Source organism: Labeo rohita, chromosome 5 (genome assembly GCF_022985175.1).
Source record: "Labeo rohita strain BAU-BD-2019 chromosome 5, IGBB_LRoh.1.0, whole genome shotgun sequence".
Lineage (NCBI taxonomy): Eukaryota > Metazoa > Chordata > Actinopteri > Cypriniformes > Cyprinidae > Labeo > Labeo rohita.
The window spans coordinates 16003184-16024040 of record NC_066873.1 but is presented as its reverse complement, the minus strand read 5'-3'; the positions used below and the strand labels follow the sequence as shown (position 1 = coordinate 16024040).

The 20857-nt window shown below is 37.3% G+C and overlaps 1 protein-coding gene across 6 annotated transcripts in view; it reads right to left on the bottom strand.

Moving 5' to 3' along the window:
* mctp1a (multiple C2 domains, transmembrane 1a) overlaps positions 1-20857 on the bottom strand; it is a 209647-nt gene that overhangs the window by 129193 nt on the left and 59597 nt on the right. The window lies entirely within an intron of this gene.

The following is a 20857-nucleotide window of genomic DNA, read 5'->3' as shown; positions in this document are numbered from 1 at the left end:
ACTTTCCATCTTGGCAAAAGGTTTAACTACTCAAAACTGTTCACAAACAAATCATAACATAAAAGTAGTCGAATAAAGAAGAGGGGGCAAAGAAAAATGGAAAGGGGGAGACAGAAATGATGACAGCTTCACTCAATCCTACTATATATTTCATTCAAACCAGTGCAGAACTACAAACCATTCGTCTATTCGCTGCCAACAGGAATTTATGTTCACTTTCTTCCTTTTTGCTTCATAAGGAGTTAAAACAGCACCTTGACACTGTTGTCACTCAACAAACACTGTCTATTATGCAGTTTTGAATGACAAGAAGTTTGGAAAGTAATTGTACCCTTAGGCCTTATTGTTGTGTTTGAAAAATTCACTTCAATTTCAATTTGCTCATTATGCCAGATGTCTAGCGTCTAGTCATAGTTGGCTTCAGGAGCATTAGGGATATGAGACGAGCAGGGGGCATCATTAAAAGTTCGACAAATGGAAGTTTCAATCACATTTTTTGAATCACACTTTATTACTAAGCATTAGACAATGACAGGGCTCAACACTTGTTAAAAATTATACATGTAATTAGGGCTGTCACGATTCATTAGGTCAATTTGAGTACTTGATTTTAAAAAATGAGCCGCATGATACATTAAACCCATATAAAATCATAATTAAACATTAAGGCATTATTAAACATAATGCTATTGTGAATTCACAAACTGCATGATTCAATTAAGTAAAGTGTTATAAGTCAGAGTGGTTCTGTTTACAGAAATGCTGCTCCACACAAACTGTTATTATTTCCATGTGTGTAGCGTCTCAAACTTCACCTCTGCATGTTGCTGTGAGTTTGGTTTCCAAACACAGGAGCATACCTCAGTATCTTTCTCAATATGCTAACTGTTCATCGTGATTTCAAAATAAAAGTTTAAACCATCGCTCTGAGTTTACAAGTTTTGATGTCCACATATTTAAAAGGATGAAATGAAAATGTGATGTTTATCTGCTTACCCCCAGGGCATCCAAGATGTAGGTGACTTTGTTTCTTCCGTAGAACACAAACGAAGATTTTTAACTCAAACCGTTGCAGTCTGTCAGTCATATAATGGCAGTCAATGGGATCCACGGCTTTGAGAGTCAAAAAAACATACACAGACAAAACCAAATTAAACCCTGCGGCTCATGGCGATACATTGAGGTCTGAAGACATGAAACAATCGGTCTTTTCATCATTTTTTACCTCTGATCCACTGCAGTGTCAAACTGTCCTGAGCGTGTTCACAACAGTTGGCGAGTGACGCATCAACATGCTCTGGCATAGTAGACGTATGTGCGGAAGTGATCTGTCACGCGTATACGTCGCTTATTGTTTACACAGTGCACAGAGATTGTGGGTACAATGGCTACTCAAAATGGTAATTACTTGTGCTTATCCTGATTATTGCAACCGATTAAAAACTAAAATATTACGTTTGCTTGCGCAAACTCATCTGGTAGTGTTGACTTTTTTTACGGACTCCCAACTTTTGAGCCTGATCGACTTCGACTAAAGTTATGGTTGCTTGCTCTTCGGCTGTATATCAATGGACCCATGAAGTTACTAGAAGTGTGGAGGGTCTGCAGCGATCATTTTTCCCCAGATGATTTTAGAGATCCAGAGGGGGATAAAGTACTACTAAAATCATCAGCTGTGCCTATGGTTTTTTCACAACGAACTGAGGGTCACATGCCAGCTGTTGTGAACGCGCTCAGGACAGTTGGACATTGCGGTGGATCAGAGGTAAAAAAATTATATAAATACTGTTCAGTTTCTAGTAAGGACCGATTGTTTCATGTCTTAAGACCTCAGTGTATCGTCACAAGCTGCAGGGTTTAACTTGGTTTTGTCTGTGTATGTTTTTTTGATTCTCAAAGCTGTGGATCCCATTAACTGCCATTATATGACTGACAGACTGTAAAGGTTTGAGTTAAAAATCTTCGTTTGTGTTGTACTAAAGAAACAAAGTCAAATACATCTTGGATGCCCTGGGGGTAAGCAGATAAACATCACATTTTCATTTTTGGGTGAACTATCCTTTTAAAGCTGCAGTCTGTAAGTTTTGCCTCTTTGTCGCCATCTCTGTTTGAATCTTGCAATTGCAGTTATTTGTGGAAACATCTTCTTTGCATGGGCCGTGCAACGGCACGGCTCCAGTGCGGATGAATCTGATGTTTTTAGGTGTATGTGTGACTGTCAGTCACCACACCGGAATCCATAGGTATCGCAGATTCTAGCCTACATCTTGGAATATATGACCCAAATAAGAATTTTCACCGGATATTGTCATCTGAACAAGTAAGTAACAAGTCTGCCACTTTTGTTCTGACTGAGGAAAAAAACATTATAATAAATTCCGCCACCAATGGTGATTAAATCTAACAATCGTTAGCTCATATCATATCAAACCATGCAAATTATTATCATTGTTATACTTTGTTCTCAAATTGTTAATGTTAAGAACATCAGCATTGTGTGACTACATGTATGTAGTGTGTATTAGATTTCAATTTCTGTACAGTCTAATCTATAATTGTCATACCATTCAAATATCATATAAAGAAATTGTTCATTTAACCCAAAAGGCTAATTTATGTTCCTTGGTTCTCTTTTAAATATAAAATACAAATCTTGTGTAACCCCACATAGGCTATCTGTAATCAGATGCACATTTAAAACTGGAATATAAACTTTTTTCACTTACATGTGTTTCATAAACCCACAATCCTTTCTGGAATTACAATCCGCCATCTAAAGTCAGGGGAACACTGGCTGGTTATGTACTTGCTCAAAAATGATTTTGGATCATTTTTAACCAAAAAAGCTATTGACTGCAGCTTTAAGAATTTACTGTGGCTGAAGCATTTCTGTCATAAAGAAATGGCCAAAATTTCAAATTATGTGGACATTTGAATTAAATATTATTAAACAAGGATTAGATTGCGCAGTAAAGTGTAAAAACAATCGTCAGACTGTTGGTGCCCTCTGCAGGCATTTGATACAATGCGTAATATACATAAGCTCTATTGCTTATAATACATCATGTATTTTAACAGTTTTGTTCAATAAAACCATACTTGTTTTTGATACTTTATTTGAACTAATTGTTATTACATTATTGCTGTTATATGTATTTTAAGTAATTTTAGTTTTTTATTACAAAAAAAATTATAAATATAGCTGCAAGCAGCAATTGCGGGGCCAAGCACAAAAGAGGCAGAATGAGGACTTAAGCACGGCAAGGAGCAGCAGACCGACTACAACAGTGAGTAACTTAAGCCATTTTAGGATAATATCAGTTGAAATGGCTGAAAAATCATAAATACAACCAATCGTAATAAAATTTAATGGCTTATCACTTTTGACCAACAGGTGGTGCTGTTTTCAAATTGATGTGACGTGTTCTGTGTGAAATGACAATGACACACACAAAGTTTGCCGTCATTATGTCAAAGCTTTGCAGAGATACAGCCTCAGATGTAGTTTGGCATCTTTCCAGCAAATTTGTTGATGCGCTAAACGAAAACGGTTTCGTATATCGACACGAAATTCATAACTTTTTGCCAGCATAGTCTGAAGATGATCTGAGTCAAATTTGGTGAAGATCGGACTAACAGTCTGGGAGGAGTTCGAAAAAGTAGGTTTTGTACATTCATCAAAATGGCGGACAGGAAGTTTGGCCAATTTCGGCATAATGGGTATCAATGTTCTCGACTTGACCCAAGGAATCTATTGGCATCAGTTTCATTCCAATAGGCTAATGTAAACAGAAGTTATTAGCATTTTTGTAAATTTCATTATTAATGTTTAGTGAATGGCGTATTACTTCTGACCCATAGGTGGCACTGTTACCAAATTGATGTGGCTTGGTCAGAGTGTGGTGACAATAGCACATATAAAATTTGGTGTCAATATGTCAAAGCTTTGCAGAGATACAGACTCGGATGCAATTTGGCATCTTTCCAGTAAATTCGTTGATGCGCTAAACGAAAACGGTTTCGTGTATCGACACAAAATCCATAACTTTTTGTCAGCATGGTCTGAAGATGATCTGAGTCAAATTTGGTGAAAATTGGGCTAACGGTCTAGGAGGAGTTTGAAAAAGTAGGTTTTTAACATGAATCAAAATGGCGGACAGGAAGTTCAGCCAAAATGGGCAAAATTGGTATCGGTGTTCTCAGCATGACCGAAGGAATCTATCAAAATCAGTTTCATTTCAATAGGCTAATGTACGCAAAAGTTATTAGCATTTTTTGAAATTTCGTCATAACTTTTGACCACAAGGTGGCGCTGGCCCCAAAATTTTTATGTACATTCAGGGCATGGTGCCGAACATTTTTGTAATTAATGTCGAAACGATACGCTAATCCGTTCTCAAGATACAGCATTTTAAAGCTAAATTCAAAATGGCCGACACCCAAAATGGCTGACATGGGAAAATTGGATATGGTTTGACTCGGTATGACACACTGAATCTAAAGAGACCAGTTTTGTGATTTTTGGACAAATCATTCAGATGTTATAAAGAAAAATAGCCATTTTTCGTATCTCCTGACCACTAGGGGGCACTGCACCGAAACACTGCAGGTAGGTTCAGGTCATGCTTGTTATAACACACACCAAGTTTGGTGTCAATATGACAAATTGTTACGGAGATATAGCCTCACATTGATTTTTACTAGCTTTTCATAGAATTCTTTTGCGTGTTATTCGTGAACGGCTGGACGAATCGACTTGAATTCCATAACTTTTTGCCAGCATGGTCTGAAGATGATCTGGATCAATTTTTGTGACAATCGGTGCAACGGCCTAGGACGAGTTCGAAAAAGTAGGTTTTACAAACAATTGAGAATAGCGAAAAAACTAAACCTTACGATTTTTGAATTTTGGTGTCCATTCAACTCGGCATAAGCCAAGGAATCAGAGGAAAAAAGAATTTTTGTTGTGTGGCTTACGGTTCAAAAGTTATTAGCATAAATTTTTTGAAAGTTTGGACAAGTGGTGGCGCTACAGAGTTTGAGTTAGAGACTCCAAACTTGCTATGGTTAATGTTGAGACTGTCCTCTATCAGTGTGCAAAATTATACAACTTTCCCGCAAGCGGTTCTATGGGCTGCCATAGACTTGCGGCGGAAGAGAAGAAGAAGAAGAAGAAGAAGAAGAAGAAGAAGAAGCAGAATAATAATAACGCCAACGGATACAATAGGTGCCACCGCACCTCCGGTGCTTGGCCCCTAATTATCTGATTTCCTGAATAATCATTTAAATAATCAACAGATTATTTATAATAATCTATTATTTATAATTTAATCAACCAAAATAATCATTAGTGACAGCTCTACATGTAATGTTATAAAGCAGAACATAACTGGGTGATATAGCAGATGAGTCATTTATTATCCACTTCAAATGGGCATGTCTAAATTTGCTCATGAAAATGTGGACTTGCAAGTTTATGATTCACAGTCACATAATGTTACTGTATTATTACACTAAAACATTACATATTACAACCAAATTACATTATGGTTTGGAAATATATCAGAAATGTCTACAATAGTGCAAAAAAACAAAAAAGTGCTTCAGGGATTGTGTAATTTCTTTTTCTATGTTTTTAAATTACACAAACAAATATGAAGTATTATGTGAAACTCCCATATATTATGTCTCCAAATAGTCCAGAATTTTAAACATGCTTTGTTCAGTTTACATTTAGTACTTATTTAGTCCTTTAGTGGATGTGTTTAGCAGTTTAATGTAGACACTGGCATATACATTTCAGCTTATCATAACATTTAGTCCATTTATTCCTAAGGTCAGTCTTCATTATTAGCTGACACACCTGTGGGTTTCTGCTGAGAGCGTCATTTAATAGAGACACTCATGACTACAGTTTAACCTTTGGATGATACAGCTGGCCTTATATATCACACCTCTAGTCTGCATCTCTCTAAATGAAAAAGATTATTTCCATTCAGCCGCCTAAAACAAACTTCTGCCATATGTGCTGGTACTGTTATACACTTAATCACCCCTCGGCAGTTTTTATCCTCAAATATGTGAACATAATGCTCTGCCACTGAAATGATGAAATCTATGTGTAGCTGTGTGTAGGCAAAACTGTCTGAACAGTCCAGAACAAACTCTAAAGTGTATACAAAACGATACTTTATCATGATTTACTGATATTTACAGTATATTGCTAGATTGTTGTTGCAGTTTGAGAGGTGGTAAATTGATTCCTCTTGGATCTATTGTTTGTTATGTGCACAAAACATATTCCCCACAGAGCTAATAAATGTCAAGAGCAGCTACAAAATAAACTTCTACTAAATATGACGCTCCATAAAGGTAAACAAAAGCTCCTTCTCCTACCTTTCGTTTATGTCTCTCCAGGGTCAGAAAGCATTTAGCGGAACTGATCATAGCTTTGCATAATAAGCGTCTGTCATGAATAAGTGATGACGGTGATGAAGTTTCAGCCTCTGGAGTCTTACATACAGTAAAGAGCTCATAATGAGCAGGATGTAGGATATTCCACTCCACAGGTACGTGGACATCATTTCACTGGACAGATGGCTCGGGTAAGAGAGAGGTCAGAAGTGTCATTACGGTAGGATGGGAAAGTAAAAAGGACACCGTATACATAGAACTGAATGCATAACTCTGTCTGTGGTAATCAATATACATTTAGATTCAATAGATTCTTTGATTTTTTTAATTTTATCTTTGACTCTTTGATTTTTGATTTATGACTATTTGTAGGGCAAATAAACAAATAAATAAAATATTTTTTTATTATTGTTTTTATTGTTGTTGTTGATGATTTTATTATTATTATTGCTATGGCAATTATTTTGAAAGTATTATTTCAGGCCTAACAAAGAGAATTGCAAGAAGCAGTTATTCTGCATATCAGGCAACAAATATGAATTAAATAGTCACTTTTATTGTTATTATTGTTTTTGTTGTTGTTGTAATGTTTTGTCCCAAAATAATGACTATTTGTAGGTCAAATATAGAAATAATTTATTATTATTATTATTATTATTATTATTGTTGTTGTTGTTGTTGTTGTTGTTGTTGTTGTTGTTGTTGCTGTTGTTGTTGTGATGTTTTGTCCCAAAAATTGTAGGTCAAATAAATAAATAAAATTATTATTATTATTATTATCTTCATTGTTGTTGCTGTAATGTTTTGTCCCCAAAAATTATGACTATTTGTAAGTCAAATAACTAAATAAAAGTATTTTAATTTAAAATAATTATAATTTATTATTTTTATTATTCTTATTATTATTCTTCTTATTGTTGTTGTTGTTGTTGTAATGTTTTGTCCCAAAAATGACTACTTGTAGTTCAAATAAATAAATAATTTATTATTATTATTATTATTATTATTGTTGATGTAATGATTTGTCCCAAAAATAATGACTATTTGTAGGTCAAATAAATAAATACAACTATGTATTATTATTATTATTATTATTATTATTATTATATAATATATAACTATTTATGTCAAATTAAATTATTATTATTATTATTAATAATAATAATAAAATAATAAAACCTGCATGCCAAATCTGACTATCTACTGTTTATATGACACTGCCAGTTCAGTTTACAAAAATGTCATTGTAATTGTTCCCTCACAACCACGTTTCAATGGTTAACTGGTAAAAGTTAGGGAGCTTCTTCAGAGAAGTATTTTCCATCGTATGGCGGTTCATCACAGTGTTATCTGGACACATATGGTGGATTGTGTATAGGTGGAGTAGCATGAAATAATTGATGCGCTCTTATTTGGCTACGGAGGACAGATTTGTTTATTTCCACACACTGCAGGTGGCAAGAGATAAATTGCATTTGCATTGGTGTCTTTTTTTTTTTAAAGTTAGCTGAGGGAGGTTCAGATGTAGGTCATGCTAATGGAGGTGTGCAAAGACCTGAAACACACATAATGGGATAGTTCACCCAAAATAAAAATTCTGTCATCATTTACTCAGTCATTTAGTCTCAAACCATTATGATGTTATTTCCTATGTGGAACACACAAGGAAAAGCATGCATTCAGTTAAAATGAGTGATGACCACAGCTGTCAAGCTCTAAAACGGATATGCCATATTAGTTTTCTGAAGCTATCTAGACCTCAAAATAAGAGGTTATTCACTGACAATCTTCTCTTCATTCATTAAAGCTCTCAAATCTGATTAACATTTGCATATTCAAATATGCCACATCGAGATGTGTCATTCCAGCTTACACATTAGTAAAGCAGTACTGATTCTTGTGTGCCCCATAACAGACCATGATATTGCAAATTTTACTATATGCAAAATACACAAAGCTATTTAATGACTTCACAAGACTTTAATAAAGTGTTTGACATATGTACTACTTTCATGGCACTTTTATAGGGCCTTTGCACTTTCATTGTATGGAAAAAAGCAGCATTAACATCCTATTAAAATTTATATGTGACCCTGGACCACAAAACCAGTCATAAGTAGCACAGTCAAAATGACAGATTTTTATTTTGTGCCAAAAATCAATCGGACATTAAGTAAAGATCATGCTCCTTGAAGATATTTTGTAAATTTCTCACCGTAAATATCAAAATCAAAATTTTTGATTAGTAATATGCATTGCTAAGAACTTCATTTGGACATCTTTATAGGCGATTTTCTCAATATTTTTTTTTACACCCTCAAATTTTTAGATAGTTGTATCTCAACCAAATATTGCCCTAACAAACCGTACATCAGTGGAAACATATTTATAAAGCTTTCAGATGATATATAAATTTCAATTTAAAAAAACTGACCCTTATGACTGGTTTTGTGGTCCAGGGTCACATATGTTCTACAGTTAAATAAAAATCACATGAAGGTGACTGAATAAAGCCAAGAATTTTCATTTTTAGGTTAAATATTTCTTTACTCTGTGATACTGTTCAGACATTAAACTCTCAATAATACCAAGTTCTGTCATGAAACTCTAGATGGCGCAGGCTGATGGGTTATCATCATGATATTCACAGTGTTAAACTACTTGGTACAAGCTGATTGGTTCATGTTGCATATGTAGCCAATGAGCATCCGCTTTACATTTAAATGGCTGGTTAACATTCACTAGAGCAGTTCCTCTGAAACCCTCCACCTCCCCAGCTTCACATGTATGGAGCTGCTATAGGTTATTATATATGCTATATATAGCAACAGTATGTCTTAATTACTCACATTTAAGTACTTGCTTTGCAGCAGCAGCAATAATCTACAACACTTACTGTCCCCTGAAAATTACTCAACATACAGCCATTATTGTCAAAACAGCTGGCGACAAAAGTGAGTACACCTTAGGTGAACTTGTCAAAACTGTGTCCAAAGAGTCAATATTTTGTGTTAGCACAATCATTCTGTGCATGGAATTCACCAGAGCTAAACAGGTTGTTTCTGGGATCCTCTTCAAATCCTCTATAATGACATCATGGAGCTGCTGGATGTTAGACATGTGCTTCTCCACCTTCCGCTTGAGGATGCCCCATAGGTGCTCAATAGGATTCAGGTCAGATCGCCTTCACCTGCACCTTCCTCAGCAAGGCAACTGTCATCTTGGTGGTGTGTTTGGGGTTATTATCATGTTGGAAAACTCCCGTTTTCAGTTTCTGAAGGGAAGGCATCATGTTCTGCTTCAGAAATGTACAGTACATAATGAAATCCATGTTTGTCTCAATGAACTGCAGCTCCCCAGTACCAGCAGCACTCATGCAACACCAGACCATGATGCTACCACCACCATGCTTGACTGTAGGAGAGACACAATTTTCTTGGTACTGGCATCACCACACATGCTGGACACCATCTGAGCCATAGATCATAGGACCACAGGACATGGTTCCAGTAATTCATGCTCTTGGACAGGTTGTCTTTAGCAAACTGTTTGCAGGCTTTCTTGTAAGACAGCTTTAGAAGAGGCTTCCTTCTCGGATGATGCCAATGCAAACCGACTTGTTGCATTGTGCAGCGTATGGTCTGAGCACTGACAAGTGGACCTTCTACTTCTGCAACCTCTACAGCAATGCTGGCAGCACTCATGCATCTGGTTTTTGAAGCCAGGTTCTGCACCTGACGCACAGAATGAGCACTCAACTTCGTTGATCGACACTTGTGATGCCTATTCCGAATGGAACCCGCCTTGGAAAACCTCTGTATGACCCTGGCCACAGTACTGTAACTCAGTTTCAGGTTGTTACTGAACCTCTTTTAGCCTAGGCCATCTTCGTGGAGAGCAACAATTCTAATTCTCAAATCTTCAGAGAGTTTTTTTGCCATTAGGTGCCTTGTTGAACATCGAGTGGTCAGTATGAGAGAATTGTACTCAAAGCACCAAATTTTAACTGCTCTTATACAAGGTACACAACTTTGTATGGTCCTGTCAAGCAGACAAAAACATGAACATGGTGAATAGGACAAATGGCTTTGCATGGTTAAATGTTATCACTTAGGGTGTACTCACTTTTGTTGCCAGCTATTTTGACAATAATGGCTGTGTGTTGAGTTATTTTCAGGGGACAGTAAATATACACTGCTATACAAGCTGCACATTGACTACTCTAAAATATATCCAAGTTTCATTTCTATAGTATTGTTCCTTAAGAAGATATACTAAAAATGTTGCAGAAATGTGAGGGGTGTACTCACTTTTGTGAGTGTGTGTGTGTGTATATATATATGTAATGTTCATGTTACACAAATTATTTTAATAAAAACTATAAAAGCAACAACATGGATCCAACAATATACACTTTCCTTTTTTCAGTGTGTAGGAAACATTTAATAAAAGCATAACATCAAAATCTGGACATGATTGGTCTTTCTCCCTAATTCAGTTTGACTACCGTGATTGATAAATGTGACTGAAATATAATCAACATCTCTATTAGCATGACAGGCTGCCATCTGGCTAAGAGCTTTGAACAACATCAAATGTGTCATGGGCCATTACAGTAATATAACGTTGTCATACACTATAGATTTACAAACACTGATAGATTTCTTTTAAGAGAGAAATAAAATAAAATGGCAAAATAATGGTACTTATTTAAATGAATTACTACCATATTCACTCAAAAACATATTTAGGCCTAAATTTAAAATGTATGTATTTGAAATGCATACGAAATGTCCATCTATGTGGATTACACAGTTTTAACATAAACCAGGGGTGTCCAGTCCTGCTCCTGGAGGTCCAGCACCCTTAAGAATTCAGCATCCACACACTTGCCTGGAAGTTTTTAGTTAATTTAAAGACCTTAGTTAGTTGGTTCAGGTGTGTTTCATTGGGGTTGGAATTAATCTGGTCAGAAAGCTCTTGGATTTCATCAAAAATATCTCAATTTGTGTTCCGAAGATGAACAAAGGTCTTAGGGGTTTGGAACAACATGAGGGTGAGTTATTGCTCACAGAATTTTCATTTTTGGGTGAATTAACCCTTTAACTATTTTAGATGCAAGTACTTAATTTAATAACTATATATTTTGTTTAATGGGTGCAGAAATCTTACCTGTCCCTTACCCATTTTAGTTCCATATTACTGAAAAGTTTTTTTTCACTTCCAGAACAAAAATTTACAAATAATTTACTCGCCCCCTTGTCATCCAAGATGATCATGTCTTTCTGTCTTGAGTCGTAAAGAAATTATGTTTTTTTGAGGAAAACATTTCAGGATTTCTCTCCATATAGTGGACTTCTATGGTGCCCCTAAGTTGGAAGTGGAGTTTAAATGCAGCTTCAAAGAGCCCAGCCGAGGAAGAAGGGTCTAATCTAGTGAAACTATTTGATATTTTTATTTTATTTTCTTTGCAATTAATATACTTTTACCTTAAGTGCTTCTTGTCTAGCTCTGTGTGTACTCTGTGTATTCCGGTTCATGACAGTTAGGGTATGTCGAAAAACTCCCATCTCATTTTCTCCTCCAACTTCCAAATCGTCCTACATCGGTGTAGAAGTACCAACTCAGTGTTTACAAAGTGAACATACAAAGAAGATCAAACGCCCTTAACAAAAAAGGTAAAACAGTGATGTAGGATGATTTTGAAGTTCGAGAAGAAACTGAGATGGGAGTTTTTTCGACCTACCCTAACTGTCATGAACCAGAATACACAGAGTTCACGCAGAGCTAGACAAGATGAGCATTTGAGGTTAAAAAGTACATAAATTGTAATCTTTTTTAGAAAATAACCAATCGTTTTGCTAGATAAGACCCTTCTTCCTCAGCTGGGATCGTTTAGAGCTGCGTTTAAACTGCATTTTGGAAGTTCAAACTCTTGGGGACCATAGAAGTCGACCATATGAAGGAAAATCCTCAAATGTTTTCCTCAAAAAACATAATTTCTTCACAACTGAAGAAAGAAAGACATGAACATCTTGGATGACAAGGGGGTGAGTACATTATCTGTACATTTTTTTAATGGAAGTGAACTTCTCCTTTAAGTACAGTACTCCACAGTATAGTACTTCAAATAATACTGTGGTACATGCCCAAAAACATTCTTTTTGGTTAATGTTGTTAATTTTTGAAACAGGCCTGCTACATGGAAATCCACAATAACTCTGCACATCAGAGCTTTACCTGAGTAATAACACCAAACACTGTGCTTAGAGGGAACTGAACAATGAAACCTTTAAAACTGTAGCTATTGTCCATACAAACACTGTAGGTCACAGGGCCATAAATAGTCCATTTATCATTTTCCTAGACTGCACAGTTTCCTGTCCTTATATCTTTACAAGGACCTCAAATCCAGTTTTACACCCACTGACCATTATTATTGAATAATACAACCTAAAGGCTACCATTAAAAATGACACAATCTGACGCCTTCGAGCAGCAGCCAGTCACGTTTTTCCAGACCATTCTGTGTAGGCATTATCATTAAAATGTAATTAGAACATGTATAATTTTGGTTGATGTAATGTGCATATCATAGAGGTGAACAATAATTGAAATCAGAGTTCAGAGTGTTCAGTCAAGAGTGATAAGCTAGTGTTTTACTCTAGTACTTTCACTGTAGAGGATTCCCTCAGCAGGATTATGTCACCAAATGTTAGTATACATAATGTATGAAATTCCCCTGTCAAAAGACTGGTATTATTAAATATTGAATTATATTATATTAAATATTTATTTTTATTATTTAATCAAAAAACTAGTCCTAGAAAGTGAGGGAATTTCAATGTGGATTTATAACATTGACTCCATAAATAGGATTTAAACCAATCTGTTTCCAGCAATGAGCCTTTTCAATTGTTTTTAAAGCACAAGTGAATGCACATCTGTTTGAAACCATATTTGAAAGCATTTTCAGCAGGAAGATAGAAGTTAACTGAAAAAAGCAATAGCCTAAACCACTGATTCCATTCAAAGCCTGCCTTTTTTTCTAAGAGAGTTCTGGGACCAAATAATTGTACCAAGTACAAAGTGACTCCAAGTGCTCCCTTGAATGCCTTGCAATCTTCCTTTCACTTTGCTGAGATAGATAAAGTCTCAAAGCAATGCAACGTCTCCTCGGTTAATGGATTCTAAGAGCTGGTGAGACCTGTCACTGATCATTTCAGCCTATCCATCAGTGACCCGCAACGCAGGACATGATGCAGCTCACAGCGATTTCATTCAGCATTATCTTAATGAATATGCAATGTATGGGTTTCTAATATGCACAATGATTTAAAACTTAAAATAAAAAAGTCAAAACACAATTCACTCATACTGATAATCCTCATGTTTCAGTCAAAGCCTGGTGGGAAATTACATCAAATGTTTGGGTTAAACTACATTTTTTATAGCTTTATAGCTATTATATATAAACACAAGTATAATCATAGTAGATAACCAGTACACAACAATATAAAAGACATGAAAAAAAAAACATTAAAGTGAGCAACATCAGTAAATAATGAATAACTGAATGAAAAATTTTGCATATGGCACAAGTGTTTTGTTTCTCATATAAGAAAGTGTTACATATGCTCATAAAATGTTGTATATTTCCTGAGCAATAAGGATGGGCCATTAAAAGTTTCTATGGTAAAAAATGCATCAGATAAGCAAAGAAAGCCACTGTACATCAATCTAAACAGCGCTGAAACCAGACGGCTTTCAGAACTCTTCCCAGTGTGTCCTAGTTTATGAACTACATTATTCACATTTATGGTTTCATTTTGAAGCTGCGCTCTCCATCACATTGAAAGCCACTGTATTTGTTTCGCACTTTACAGCACAGGGAAAGAAGTCATTTATCATTTGCGGGATAACTACGTCCACACACACACACACACAAATGCATACTCATGTTGCACACACACTTTGTTTGTCACCATCCACTGAATGATCCATCCATTTAGCAGCAGGTCTTTTCATCCAGCCAGAGGCTCTGAAATCATGTCCTATTATCGGCAGTAAGTAGACCAATAACAGACTGCAATATAGCCAGTACTGTGTATTGTACTACATGTTTAGCTGAAAGAGCGAGATGTTATTTAATGTTAAAAAAAAATGCTACAGCTCTGTGACATCTGCATATACAAGAAAAAAAGCACCAAAGAGGTACATAAGGTATCTCTTAAGGTACCAAAATTATGTATCACAACATATTTTTAACATGAAATAGCATATTTGAAGAAATGCACATTCTAAATACTCTCATCTGACACATTGCACAAAGGATTGCACAAACTTGATGAAAAGTGAGCTCAAGCAAATGAGTAAATGCTGAAGAATGTAATGAATGAAAACATTTTCAAACATAAATATATTTAAGTACCACTGTATACAGTATTTAAAAATACCTTCATATTTTAGCTTTGTGAAATCTGAAATAGTTTACCAAGGCATTGATTTAGAAGCTGAGCCAATGAGATTTACTGTGATCTGCTATTATCATGCTATATTATCTGCTATTACCAGCTTACCAGGGGGTAAAGCAAAAAGGAACTTTTCTAAATTTATTCACACTAGTCCTATATGCATAATTAGAAAGTACGAAATATTACCAAACATTACTGACAAGATTAAAAAATAAATAAACAAATAAATAACTTGCAAAAAAATAACTTAAACATGAATTGGTTTCATTTTTGCAATTTTTTTTCTTCAATCATCAGTAAGCCCATAGGCTGGAATGGACTACTCCACAGCCCATTGCCTTTTTGAGCCTGCAGTTGAGCTCATGAACACTCTCAATATAATGAAAGTTTATCTGCAGCAAGGTGTTATATTACAGCCACTCTCATATTAAATTACTTACCATTGCAATAAAATGGACAAATAAAATGCAAAGAAGTTTCAGTTAAGACCTGGGGCTCCTGAGAAAACATTCTGGACTTTAGCACAATAGTCAGGTTTTAGTCATGCCCCTAATGCAGGTGGTTTACTGTTTGCAAGCAGTGTAGCATCTTGAGGTAATGAGACTTCAATTACTGGCTGTTTCACTATTTTAGCTTCAACTCTCAACTCTGAATGGATGTTCTGCATTCAAAAGCAGCCAATCATGCAGGAGGATGTAACTTATGATATGCATGTGATAACTATATTATGATTTAAATGCTTGTCCATTACATTGATCAGCCACAGCATTAAAGCAACCTGCCTATTTGTGTAGGTAGATTGAGGTAGATGCATTGAGGCATGAACAAGACATCTGAATTGGCTCGTTTCCACCGATCAGTATGGATCAGTACAGTACAGTACAGTAAAGTACAATTTGGGACGGAACACCCTGATCTGGCTTGCATTTCCACTGACAACAGTATTCTTACATGATAGGCGTGATGTATGCCGGAAAAAAGCGATCGACATCATTCTCGCACAAAGAAGAAAGCGCGGCATTGTCACATATGTGTGTGAAAATATACAAATATAAAATACACTGTTATATTTTTTTGTGTTTGCACATTCTGATGTAAACAAGCCCAAGCCCGTGCAAGTGACGATTTTTTGTCAACCAATCAGCGTGAGTGTTCCGCAGCAAGTGTTGCTACACCCTTTAGGTACTGGACTACTGTGCTACAGTAGGTACTCCAACAGAAGGGCTCTAAAAAAGTGGCACATACAGTTCGCTATTTTGGTATCATTCACAACTTCTGACAATGGAAATGGAAATAATTTGCGTACCAAATTTGTAATACTTTATTGTAATCATTTATTGTAATAATTTGTGTACTGTACTAAACCATATCGCTTGGTGGAAACGAGCCAAATGTATCCTGAGGTGTCTGGCACCAAGACATTAGCAGCAGATTTTTTTAAGTCCTGCAAGATACAAAGTGGGGCCTCCATGGATTGGATTTGTTGGTCCAGCACATCCCACAGATGCTCAGTTGGATTGAAATCTGGGGAATTTGGTGGCCAAGGCAGCACCTTGAAGTCTTCGTCATGTTCCTCAAACCATTCATGAACAGAAATCCTGCTGAAAAATGTCCCACTGCTATCAGGGAACACCACTGTCATGAAGGAGTGATCGTGGTCTACAACAATCTTAGGTAGGTAGGTGGTACGTGTAACATCCACATGAATCCCAGGACCCAGTGTTTCCCAGCAGAACACTGCCCAGAGCAGAGGAGCTCTTGTGAAGGTAGCTACCCTTTACCTTCTTGCAGACTTCACTTCTAACCCTGCTCCAACACAACTGTATGTAATTATCAAGTAACCCTGAAGATCTTGATTAGCTGGTTTAGGTATGTTGGATTGGTGTTGGAGCCAAACTCTGCAGGATGGTAGCTCTCTAAGAGCAGGTCTGGAGACCTCTACCTCCACTGGCCTGCTTTGTTCCCATAGTGCAGTGTTTCCCAATCCTTGTCCTGGAGCAGGGGTAGGCAAGTTTGGTCCTAGAGAGCTGCAGTGCTGCAGAGTTCAGCTCCAGTCCCAATCAAACACACCTGAACCAGCTTATCAAGGTGTTTAGGGCTACTAATTACAGACAGAGATATTGGAGCAGGGTTGGAACTGAAGTCTGCATGTCGGTAGCTCTCCAGGAGCAGGGTTGGAGATCCCTGCTCCAAGGCCTCAGTGTGTGTCATATAAGTGCAGGGGTATCCAATCCTGCTTCTGGAGGGCCAGTGTTCTGCAGAGTTTAGCTCCAACCCCAATTAAACACAGCTAAAACAGCTAATCAAGGACTTACTAGGCATACTAGAAACTTCCAGGCAAGTGTATTAAAGCACATTGGAGCTACAATTTGCAGGACACTGGCCCTCCAGGACCGAGTTTGGACACCCCTGGATAAGAGGGACATCAAAAACGTGCAGTGTTGCAGGTTTTCCAGGGAATCACCACCATGGTGCATCCTACTGCCATCTCTTCCACAGGTAAAGAGCGCACCTGGCCATCAGACCATGAAAACTTCTTCCATTCCTCCACGGTCCAGATCTGACACTCATGTGCCGTGCCCACTGAAAGCGCTTTCGACAGTGAACAGGAGACATCACAGGCACTCTGACAGGTTTGTGGCTACTCAGCTCCATATGCAGAAAACTGCAATGCACTGTGTGTCCCGACACCTTTCTGTCCTACCCAGCATTCGGTTTATCATCAATTTGAGCTACAGCAGCTCAAATATGTGTCTCTCAGATAAATGCAAGGGTGTCCAATCTTGCTCCTGGAAGGTCAGTGCCATGCAGAGTTTAGCTACAACCCAATTAAACACCTTGATCAGCTAATCAAGGTATTACTAGGCATACTAGAAACTTCCAGGCAGGTGTGTTGAGGCAAGTTGGAACAAAACTCTGCAGGAAAGTGGCCCTCCAGGACTGAGTTTGGACACCCCTGGATAAGAGGGGCATCAAAAACGTGCAGTGTTGCAGATTCTCCAGAATCAGGTTTGGAAACCACCACTATAGTGCATCCTGCCGCCATCTTTTCCCCAGGTAAGCGACAAAACCGGCCATCAGACCGTGCAAACTTCTTCCATTCCTCCATGGTCCAGATCTAACACTCATGTGGCTTTCTATCATGGCCAGCATTTGGTTTATCAGCAATTTGAGCTACAGCAGCTCTTCTGTTAGCTAGCCTTCCAAGTGCATCACTAAGTCTTTGGCACCCATGACCCTGAGATCAGTTCACCAGTTGTCCTTCCTTGCACCTCTTTTGGGAGGTACCAACCACCAGGAACACTCCATAAGACTTGCGGTTTTGGAGATGCTCTGACTCAGTCATCTAGCCATCATTATTTGGCCCTTGCCAAAGTCACTCAGATCTTTTCACTTGCCCATTTTGCCTGCTTCCAACACATGAAATTCAACTGACTGTTCACTTGCTTTCTAATATATCCCACCCCTTGACAGGTGCCACTGTATCTACATAATCAATGTTATTCACTTCACCTGTCAGTGATTTTAGTGTTGTGGCTGATCAGTGTAAATAGTATGACAAAATAAATCCTTGACTTGATATCTACCCAAGCAACTGTCACTTAAATTCAGGCACTGGCAGATGCTGCAAAACAATATGTCACAGTATATACAGTATAATACATCAACAGCCACAACAAGCCAGGCTGGTGATGCTAAAGGAAAACGTGTCAAAGCTCCAGTACTCTGCGAGGATGTCTTTGTGTAATTATCAAGAGCATATGGGAATGTTTCATGCAGCATTGGAGCGAGATCCAGTCCAACGCCTACCCACAATTCTGAGCTACGGGAAGCTCTAATCCACCCGCAGCCCACTCAGACTTAACCCATCAGGGCCGGTGAGCTTGTTCCATCAGCTGCTATTTCTGTCAGACCCATGCGAGCAGAGACAGGTTGGGCTGAAGCAGAGGCACTGTGGGGTTTTATATACTCCGTACAGCATAAACGAATCCACAGGGCCCTTTATCATGCTGCTTATGTAACGCGTCTCTGTTTGCCAACAGAGAAGTGCTACAATTACAGAGCGGATAATCAAAGTGGCACCCAGCATGCTGGTGGACGATAGAAATTACACACAAATGATGTTAACTGATAAATGGACAGTAGAACCTGCAATTAACCCGCAGAAAATGTCTCATGGAAATTGAGTGAGTCAGAATCTGTCAAGTAGTTTGATGACGTGGCTAATATTAAACCCACATGCATCTGATGACTAAAAAACAACACGTAACTTACTATCACATTTATTTGATCTTTTCCTGATCCCTGAAGCAAAAAGGAAGTGTTTAATGTTGTGATAAAATCTGAGTCATGTTTTGAACAAATCTATGTGAATGTTGTTTTCTCTCAGAAGACCTGAAGGTTTGGATCTGATGAGTCATGATCGCTCTTCTCTTGATCATAATCTTACTACCTTTACCATTCTGACTACAAACACAACAGAAGTGTCTCCTGGCTGTCAGTTACACACCAACAATTTAGAAATCACATCAACTTTCTGAGGGCAGATTCATGTTTTGAATCAAGCATCTGATCTTAAGGCTGGAATACACTATTCAGCTTTTGTCTGGATTTTAGACACAGTTTGCAGTCTGGAGACAAAAACACTAGTTACTGAAAGTCAGAGACAATCTTCAGATACTGATCAAAGTTGACAGATTTCACGAAAAAAACAAGAAAGAAAAACAAAAAGAGAAAAATCCACAAATCATGCATCTGACACAAAAAAGAGTGTTTTTATAAAGAAGGCTGATTCAGGTGAGCTCATCTGTGAATATGACTGATGATGATAAAGATGCCTAAAGGAAGAAGCTCATGACATCTAATCAATGCGCTCAGAGCCTAGAACGTGAGGTGATATTAATGAAAAGCATGAAACACTGCAGGAAATAATAAATGAGTAGAAGACGTGACTGAACAGATTTACATTTTCATGGATTGGGTGGATGATGACAGTTTTAAAAAAAAAAAAAAAAAAAAAAAAAAAAAAAAAACACACATACACAAATAATGCATTTTTGACTCAGATGGGTTCTATGACCAGTTTGTTCCAGTTTGTTTTCACAAAGAAATACAAATCCTGTGCTAACTGAAACAAAACAAGTTGACAAAAATATTGAATCCAAGATTTGGTGATAATATACATTTTTTAAAAGGGCATTTTACCAAAATAGGTAAAGGATTTTCAGCACAGCATTATTATTAGCATTATTAGCAGAATCTACTATTAATTCTGGGATATAGTACAGCTACTGTCCAAAACTAAGGTCCTCTGACAGGTATATGAGCCAATTAAATTTAAAATTGCAAAAGAGGGCAAGTATTTAGCAAAATATATAGCACAAAAAGTGTATTTAGGGGTTCAAGCATGTAGCGCTGAAACCCTATTGTAATTGTTAGAATGGTCACGGATCAGTATTCTTCACGTAAAACTGATTGTGCAAACCAAACCCGTAAGTCGCAGAGACTTGGAGGGATGGTAGTAGTCACAATGCCTACAATGTCACCAAGCCTCGCCTCGATCGGCCTGATGGGTGTGCTACAGCGATCAGAAGTACAAAATCGCTCATAACTCCTAAACCGTCAGTAGCAGGCTCTTATGTCTTATGTGGATGGAATCAGATTTGATTGTGAGCTTGGCAAAGTTTTCGGGTATTTAGCATTTTTTGAAAAGAGTGAGCATTTAGCATTTTTCTCTGGAGAGTGATTATTAATAATTATCAAAAAATGTTGAACTTTTGACTCTCCGTCGCAAAGGGGTGCCAAAACGCTTGAAAGGGGCACGGCCACTTTTAGTAAAATGCCTATAACTCCTCAGAACACTCATGTAAGAGCTCAATCTGAGGTCACAGGAAAAATATCACAGAGCTTGGCCATTTGGTGGCACTGTAAGAGGGAAAAAAAAACATAAAAATGGCTATACCTACACA